This window comes from Petaurus breviceps, unplaced genomic scaffold (genome assembly GCF_028583685.1).
Source record: "Petaurus breviceps papuanus isolate PSGF00001 unplaced genomic scaffold, PetGlider_PUasm1.0 456, whole genome shotgun sequence".
NCBI lineage: Eukaryota > Metazoa > Chordata > Mammalia > Diprotodontia > Petauridae > Petaurus > Petaurus breviceps.
The window spans coordinates 985,154-995,385 of NW_027186343.1; positions in this window are offsets into that span (position 1 = coordinate 985,154).

Here is a 10,232-nt window from a genome sequence, read left to right on the forward strand (position 1 = left end):
TTGTTTTCCATTTCTATTTTACTCTCTAGTTCTAAAATGTCAGGGCAGTTTTCCTTAATAATTTCTTATAGTACATTGTCTAGACTTATTTTTAATCCTAACTTTCAGATATTCTAACAATTTTTGTGTTATCTCTTATCAGTCTGTTTTTCATGTCAGTTGTTTTCAGTGAGATATTTCATGTTCTCTTTTATTTTTTGTTCTTTTAGTTTTATTTCTTGAGCCTTATGAAGTCATTAGATTCCCCTTGCCTAATTGTAATTTTTAAGGAGTTATTTTCTTTAATAAGTTTTTGGACCTCTTTTTGAGAATTTTGGACCTTTTTATGAACAGTTGTTCATAATTTTCTTGCCTTACTCTTTATTTTCCCAATTTTTCCTATACCTCTCTTATGTGATTTTTAAAGTCCTTTTTAAGCTCTTCTAATAATTTCTGGGGACTTGTGACCATTTTACATTTTTCTTTGAAGCTTTGAAAGTAGCTTTTTTGACTTCATTGTCTCCTGAGTGTGTTCACTGAGGTTCTTGAATGCCATAGTAACTTATCTGTGATCAGGTTTCATTTCTGTTGTCAACTCATTTTAAAAAATGGCCTATTTCTTGTTTTTTTTACCCTATATTTGGATTGGGCTCTCTTCCCAAGTTGTGAGGAACAGTGTCTCAGGATACAGGTTTTTCATGTTGTTATTCTCAGAGCTCTACCTGGGGGTCTTTGGCTTTTTGGTTCTTCCATCATGCTGTGATCCAAGTGGTTGCTGCCCCTCCAGCTTGTGCCTTTATGAGTGAGCTCGGGTACTCCTTAGCTAGGACCAACCCCTTGCACACCCTCACAATGCTGCCACAGCAAACACTGTCACTGAGAAAAGTCCCAAAAATGTACTATCTGCCTCTGTTCTCCCATAGTAGCAAGCATGTGCTCACTCCTGCTGTGACATATAAAAAGTTTGAAATACATAGTTTCTGGGTAATTAATCATACTAGCAATAATTAATAAAAGGTATCAGTGGTACTCTTGAATACCAAAGACCCCTCATGGAACCCACTCAATGTTTATATGCCCTTAGAAAAGTGGATATTCCTGGGGATAGCAATCAACTCTGGTTAATAATTAATGAGAAGAATAAATATTATAATGAGAGGTGGGTTTATTCTAATGATGGACTAGGGTAAGTAACTATTTACTCAGTCTTAGACAAAGAGACTTATCTCTTAACCAGGCTATCCCCAGTTAGGACAATCTAGACAAAAGGGTGTCCACTTCTACTCAGACCTACTGAGTGGAAATGTGCCAGAATTCACCCAAGATTAAATTCTTTGTAAGGTTCTCTAGTTGTGTACGGTAACAGCTCTAACATTTCATCTCTCCATCAACCCTGACCTTCAGAGAACTAAACTTTGACCTAATCTCCAAATGAGGAAGGGGAAAAAATCCTGGATCTCCCCAATATTTGGTTATTTAATAATCATTTCTCTCATTCCTCCGTTTGATTGTATTGAGAAATGTAGTCTCTTTAATGAATCATTAACTGATAAGACAAACACTTCATCAAGGGTTTCTAACTATGGGGTTTATGAAAGGAAACAGTGTGAAGAGAGAAAGATTGATCAGCACACTGACAAAAACAAAGGGGGATTCTCCTTTAATAAGTAGATCTTATAAATAAAAGGTGCAAAGGAAAAAAGTAAACTGTAAAAAAAATCTATTTCATAGATGTGTCTTATCATAAAGGTGCTGCTTCTCTGGAAATATCTGATGTAGCCCTCTGGTTTCCATGTCCTCTAAGAGCAGTTTCCAGCTGACTGGTTTCTCTTATTCAGGTCACCTGTATATATCCCTTCTCTGCCAAAAAATCTCTTACAAAATCGGTCTTACCACAATTTTAAATTTACTTTGCCAGCAACCAGGTGAAACAGTGAGAGTTAGCTCAAACTTTATGTCTCTACTGTTGAAAAATCAAATTTGGAACCTTTTAGACTAGGAATTTACATTTTTAGGTTAGTTGTCATATCAATATATCCAAAAAGCTCAAATACAAACCAAAAATTAGGACCCAATTTTTATACTTGGTGTTGTTCATTTACCCATTAGAAGGATGAGATTCTGCTAAGCAGTTAACAACAGAACACTTTTTATAAGAAAATGGACTGAATGAATTCCCATAAATGATGCCATATGAACTAAAATTATAACAAAAGATGTTGAGATGGGATGTATAAATACATTGAATAACCAATTTCAAAACAGTATATCAAATAAGTTGTTTATAATGAAATTTTTCAACTTCTAGCCATGTACAAATGCATAATACCTAGTAAAAGTGGGTGCTCTTTTAGTAGATGTCTCTTTAAGGCATTTACAAGATATACCACAAGCAGTTCTTCATTTGAGATAATTAATTGTGCTGATATTCTTTTTATTAACATATAATTGAGACAGTTATGGTATTAACCTCACTAAATAACAATTATATCTAGGTTCCATAGATTTTTGCATCATTTGCCTAATTATCCCCTTATCATTGTGAGAAATTAAAGGACCTTAATCTATAATACATGCATGTGTGTATATGTACCTATATGTACATATATATATATATATATGTGGGTATATGTATACCAGTAACCGCCAGATGAAAAGGCTAAATATCTATTTACTTAGTTGTTTAGAATATAGGAAGAACTAAAATTCTAGGCCAAATAGCTCAAATCTTATACCTGCATCTTATTATAGTAACTCAAATGTACTTCAGCATTAACCTAAAAGATAAAGATCTAATATTGTGTTTATATTGATCACCCAACATGATTAAAGAAATTTTCCATAAAAGGTGTTTGCAATGGGGAGGAGATTCAGTTTTTCTAAGTGAACCAATGCAAAAAGTATACCCAATTAAATTAGCCTTATCACAATAACAAAGTTTGCCAGGCCTTGAAAAATTTACTCAATATCCTTTTCTTTCTTTTTTCTTCCCATAGAGCATCAATTCATCCTACTATAAAATATATCACTAGAAATTAAGAAAAGAATTACATTCTAGAATCTCACACAGTGAATATGTGATAGCTCACTCAACCCCTAGAAAAACAACACTGGCCAATTGCTGTAAACCTTCAGATTACACACACATACATACATACATGCATGCATGCATGCATACATACATAGATGTGCATACATATATTAATAGTATGAACATATGTTTTTGAAAAGTTAAAATTGGAACATAGCCTTAACACTAAAAATATCAAAAGGAGACAATATAGGATATGTTTTTGTAAAATGATTGCGATGGTCAGTTACAATTTCCAGGTGACTTATAATATGCATATCTAGCAATCATGTAATAGAATCTAGAATAGATTAGCAATTAGAATAGCAATCATAGAACCTGCCATCTGTGCTACAACAATGCATACATTTATATCTTGATCTTGTGATTACTTCACTGATGAGTTGCTATTACAAGGTGTCACAAATGAGGAAGCTATGCTAGTGAAATGTAGAGAAAACAAATTATATGTATATATGTACACACACACATATATATATATAATTTGTATATATATAATATATATGTATGTATGTATAGAGAGAGCCTATGACAATTCATTGGGAATTAGTTTGCACGTGATGACCTTTCTGGAAGTTTGCAAACAATTTGATAACAAGTTGAGAAGCTGAAAGAATATATTGCATTTAGAAGTGCTCAAAATTTGATATAATCACTGTATGTATGTATGCCATGACAGTTTTGAATCACTGTAGGGAAAAAAAATCTATTATGCTATTAGATTTGTAACAAGTAGGGCAGTTATTTACTACTTAAGGTTTCTTTAAATTTTTAGCTCCAACCCCTTAGACCATTGTAAAACTCAAAGGGGTTCATGAACCACTAGAGGAAAGTGCTGCTAAAGGACTAATAGTGAATATTCCTGTTCATTTCCTGACAGAATGAGAATGGTATCAAGTATGAAGCATATATTTCTGGACACAAGAAATGCATGAATTTGCATTTATGTGTTTATTATAAGGATTTGATTTTCCTTTTTTTAATTTATGGAGTTGATCCATACAAAGTAAAAAAAAAGAAATTTAAACAGATAAAGGATCTATATTAAATGTTGGCCTAATCTAATTTGGGGTTGGGCGGGAAGGAGAAGAGACAACTCATAACTCAAAATGTAACAAAAAATAAATTTAAATTTAAAAAATAGATATGGGTATCCTAAAAAATAATGAAACATAACAATCTATAATGCCTCGAGTGAATGCAAAAAACAGGGTTGGCAGTCATGATGTGATCTCAAACATGGCAGCAAAAAAACAAACCCACAAGATTAAAAGGAGTTACTAGGAAAGTTACATTATGCTTAAAGATATAATAGATCATTAAATAACATGAATATTTAGCATACTGCAGCAAATGGTATCATATCTATGGATCTGAATAAAATATAGGAAAATTTGGAAATAACACCAAAAATTGCTACAGAACAACTGAAAAGAGTAAAGATTTCCCAGCTTAGCATGTGAAATTTACAAAGAATGATCCTTTCACAGTATATTAAAAACTGGTCAATATAGAAATGCAGGAAGATCACCTAAGCCAACTGAATAAAAAGAATAATCAACAAAAGGCATTTGGATGAAGGATAGAAAGTGAAATAGAGAAAGGCTATCTAGTGCTGAAGAAAGATCATGCTCAATCAGAGCCTTTCCACTTTAGTTGCAAGTGAAGTGATTTTGGTCATGTGACATAGCTATTAGGAGTTCATGGTTTGACTTATAAAGTGTAATGAGAATCCCTCCCTGTCTGCCTCACAGGGTTATTGTGAACATCCAAAGTTATTGTTTGTGAAGCTCTTTGTAAATTAAATCATCCTGCAGATGTGAGCTAAAGTCATTTTCAAATTGTTGATTCGACCCACTTAAGTTTGAAGGCTCTTCTTTTTCACTAGGGAGATAAAATGTAAATCAGTTTACTTTCTGCCCCTGGAGGAAAGAGGATATATTTAAATGCATGTATGTGTATTTTTCCTTGTTTGTTTCCTTCAGAAGGGGAGAGTAGGCTTAGTGACTACTGCAAAGCTGAACATTTTGGTAGAAAAATCTCACCAACAGATATTCGGGCATAATGAATTATCTCTGTGACTTCTATTTTAGAGAGATCTGTGACTGATATCAAGGTAGATAAAAATAAAGAGTCACTATGAATTGTAATTAATGAATTGATGAAGGTGGAAAGAGTTTTAGACAATATTCAGTCCTAATTAACTGTAAGAAAATGACCCCAGGGAATGACTCTTCTCAGTTGAGGGGGAATATATGGAATGCTTCACTAAACAGGTAAATATTTTACTGAACCATTTGTTAGTGCCATGAACACTTCTCCTGCAGTGTAAATATGTCAATGTAACCAACATCAATGGGAGATGGCCTTCAGCTTATGTCCCGATGTTATCAGACATCAGAAAAGTCATGCTGTAGAGATGCTTTATATATGAAACAAAGGTGGGAATGTCTTAAGCCAGAACTCAAAATTCATTGACTATCAGAAAAGTCATACTGGAAGGAAACTTTATGGATGTAATGAATGCAGTAAAGCCTTTAAATGACAGTTATCCCTTATTTACCATCAGAAAATTCATACTGGCAAGAAATGTCATGAATGTGGTAAAATTTTTAGAGAACACTCATTCCTTACTGTACATCAGTGAATGCACAAGGAAGAGAAACCTTAAGAATGTAACCAGTGTGGAAAGATTTTCACACAAAAGGCCAGTCTTGAAGAACATTAGAGAATTGACACTGAAGAAAAAAACCTTATGGATGTAATCAATGTGGAATAACTTTCAGAAGGAGCTCTAGTTTTGCTTCACATCAGAGAATTCATATTGGAATGAAACCTTGTGAATGTGATTAATGTGGTAAAGTCTTCAGACAACAGTTATCCCTTATTTCCCATCAGAGAAAGTATAATGAAAGGCATTTAAATGCAGTACAGAGCTTGTCAGACATCAGAAAATTCACTCTGGGGAGAAGCATTATATGGACTTAATGAGGGAAGGCTTTCTGCCAGAAATCATGTCTTGCTTTTTATCAGGGGATTCATCTTGCATTTACTTTTGGGTTTTTTTGATGTGTCAATGTCCTTTCCATTTACATTGTTGTAGTTACTGTGTATATTGTTTTCTTGGCTCTAATTACTTCACTCTGTATTAGTTCATATAGATCACTCAGTGCTTTTCTATATTCATCACACATCATGTCCTACAGTAAAATAATCTTTCATAACATTCACATTATCACAATGTATTTAGCCATTCTCCAACTGATGGGCTTCTAATTGGAATCCACTTCTTGTCGTGTTTTTTGCTTTTTGCTTTTTGGAGGGCAGTTGGGGTTAAGTGACTTGCCCAAGGTCACACAGCTAGTTTTTGTGTTAAGTGTTTGAGTTCCAATTTGAACTCAGGTCCTCACAACTCTAGGGCCCTTGTTCTATTCACTGTGCCTCCTAGCCGCCCTCCTGAATCCACTTCTTAACTATCACAAAATGTGCTGCTATAAATATTTTGGAGTATATAGAGACTTTTTTTAAAAATCTGGCTTCCTATGAGCCTAGTAATGGAGTCTGCTTCAAAAGGTTTGGACATTTTAGTCACTTTATTTGTATAATTCTAAATTGTTTTAGAAAATGGTTACATCACTTTGCAGTTTTGCCAACAATGCATGAATGTTATCTTTCCAAAACACTTACACACTGACTAATGAAGAGTAAGTAAAAGCAATTATTAGGCACTATTTTGCTCAACTATATGCCAAGAAAACTGATCATCTTAATTAAATGGATGAATTTTACAAAAATACGTTATCCATAATTAACAGAACAGGAAATAGAATACTTAAGTAACCCTGTCTTTATTTTAAAAAGAAAGAAAAAGAATGAAAGAAATTGAACAGATCATAAAGTAGACCTCTAAGAAAAAATCCCCAGGACCAGATGGATTTACAAGTGAATTCTACCAAACAAAGATCAGTTAATTCCAATACTTCACAAACTATTTGAAAAATGGAAAAGAAGTCTACCAAATTCTCTCTGTGACACAAATATGGTCTTTATCCCAAAAGCAGGGAGAGCCAAAACAGAGAAAGAAAACTACAGACCAATTTCCTTAAAGAATACTGATGCAAAAAAAAAAAAAAAAGAATACTGATGCAAAATTTTTTAAATGAAACACTAACAAGGAGATTACAGCAATATATAGAAATGATCATACATTATGTCCAGACTGGATTTATACAAGAAATGTAAAGTTGGTTCAATATTAGGAAAACTATTAGCATAAATGACCAAATTAATAACAAAAATAACAATAAAATAATATCTCAATAGATACAGAAAAACTCTTAACAAAATACGACACCCATTGCTGTTTAGAAAAAAAAATACCAGAAAAGATGGGAATAAATGGAGCTTTCCTTAAAATGATAAACAGTATCTATCTAAAACCAAGATCCAGTGTTTTATTTTTTGGAGCCAAATGGAGTTAAGGGACTTGCCCAGGATCACATAGCTAGTAAGTGTCTGAGGCTGAATTTGAAGTCAGGTTCTCCTAACTTTAGGAACAGTGCACTATCCATTGCACCACCTACCTGTCCCTCTAGCATTTTCTTTAATGGGACCAGCTAGATACCATCCCAGTAAAATTAGGGGTGAACAAAGGAACTATCACTATTACTATTCAATATTTTACTAGATATTTTAGCTATAGCTAAAAGAAATTGAAGGAATAAACATAGGCAATGAGGAAAAAAATACTATCACTTTTTGAAGATGATGCAAAGGTTTATGTTGCAGACTCTAGAAAGTCAACTAAGAACTAGCTGAAACAAATAATACTTTTAGTAAAATTACAGGATATAAAATAAGCCCACACAAATCATCAGTATTATGCATATTAACAACAAAACATAGCAGGAAGAAATAGAGAAATTTCATTTAAAAAATCTTCAAACAGAATAAAATACTTGGGAGTTTACCTGCCAAGACAGACACAGGAACTACATGAACATAATTACAAAACATTCTTCACACAAAGACAGATCTAAATAATTGGAGAAGTATTAATTGCTCATGGATAAGCTGAGTCAATATAACAAAAATGAAAATACTAAATTAATTTACTTATTCAGTGCCATAACAACCAAACCACCAAAAATGAGTTGAAAAAAATAACAAAATGGGGCGGCCAGGTGGCTCAGCGAGTAAGAGCACCGGCTCCAGTGTTGGGACGACCTGGTGATCAAATCCCAGGCTCAGACACTCAGCACCACACCCAGAAATAACTGGCCGTGTAACCTTGAGCAAGTTACTTAACCCCGATTGCTTAAAAAAAAAAAATAACAAAATTCATCCAGAGGAACAAAAATTTCAAAAGTATTAAAGGAATCAATGAATAAAAATGAGAAAGAAAGGGGCTTAGCAATACCAGATTTTACACTGTACTTTAAAACTATAATCATTAAAGCAATTTGGTACTGATATTTGGGTAAGAAATAGGTTCATCATTGGAAGAGATTAGGCACACGATGTACAAAAGCATTGAGCACAGTAACTTAGTATTTGATTAGCCCAAGGGTCTTGACTACTGGGGCAAGAACTCACTGTTTGACAAAAACTGTTGGGAAAACTAGAAAGTAGCCTGGCAGAAATTTGGAATAGACCAATGTCTCACACCATATACTAAGATAAGCTCAAAATGGGTGCATGACTGAGACATACAGTGTATACCTTTAGGGAGCAGGGAAGGATTTACTTGTCAAATCTTATGATAGCAGAAGAATTTATGACCAAACAAGACATAGAGAATTTCAAGAAGGTAAAATGGATAATTTTGAAAACCAAATACATCTAAAATTAGAATAAAAGCAGAAAACTGGAGGGGGAGAAATATTACTAGCAAGTTTCTCTCATTTCTACATATATAGGTAAATGAATCAAATTTATAATCACAACCATTCTCCAACTGATAAATGATCATAGGATATGAATAGGCAATTTTCAGAAGAAGGAATCCAAGCTATCAATTATCACGTAAAAATGCTCTAGGTGCGGCTAGGTGGTGCAGTGAATAGAGCACCAGCCCTGGAGTCAGGAGGACCTGAGTTCAAATGCAGCCTCAGACACTTAACACAAAAACTAGTCGTGTGACCTTGGGCAAGTCACTTAACCCCAACTGCCCTCCAAAAAGGAAAGAAAATGCAAATTAAGACAACTTTGAGGTACCACCTCATGCCTATCAGATTGGCTAGGGTGACATAAAAAGTGAAAAATGACAGCTGCTGGAGATGACGTGGGAAAACAGGTACACCAGTGAGTGCACTGTTGGTGGAGCTGTAAACTAAGTGAAGCATTCTGGAAAGAAATCTGGAACTGTGCCCCAAAAGTTAAGCTGTTCATCCCTTTTGACCCAGCAAGACTGTTTATGTGCCACAGGGCTCAAAGAAAGAGGGAAAGAGGGTGTGGCCCAGGTGGCAGTGAGTAAGAGCTCCAACTGGGGGTCGGGAGACCGGGGATCGGTTCCAGCCTCAGATACTTGGCACCCATACAAAATAACTGGCCGTGTAACCTTGAGCAAGTTACTTAACCCCAATTACTTAAAAAAAAAAAAAAAAAAAGAGGGAAAGGACCCAAGTGTACAAAAATATTTGGTGGCAAAGTTCTGGAAACTGGGGGGTGGGGGATGTTCATTAATTGAAGAATGGCCAAACAAGTTATGATGTATTAATACATTGGAATATTATTGTGTTGTAAGAAATTATGAAGGGGGTGGTTTAAAAAAAAACTTGGGAAGACTTATATGAACTGATGCAAAGTAAATGTAGAAGGACCAGGAGAACACTCTGCATAGTAACACTAATATTGTAATCATACTCAACTTTGAAAAACGAACTGATCAGCCCAATGACCCTCTGCAATTCCAAAGGATTTATGTTGAAACCTGATATCCACCTCCACGTGGCTTATTTTTTCTTTCTTTTCCCTTGTATTTGTGTGTGTGTGTGGGAGAAGACATAGCTAATGTGGAATTTGTTTTGCATGACTATACGTATTTATAATGGGTTTTAGTTTTCTTGCCTTCTTGGTGAGGGGGCAAGGAGGGAGGGCAAGGAACGAAAAACAACGAGGAAAAAGTCTTTGAGCTTAAAACACAAACAAAAAAAAAAAAAAC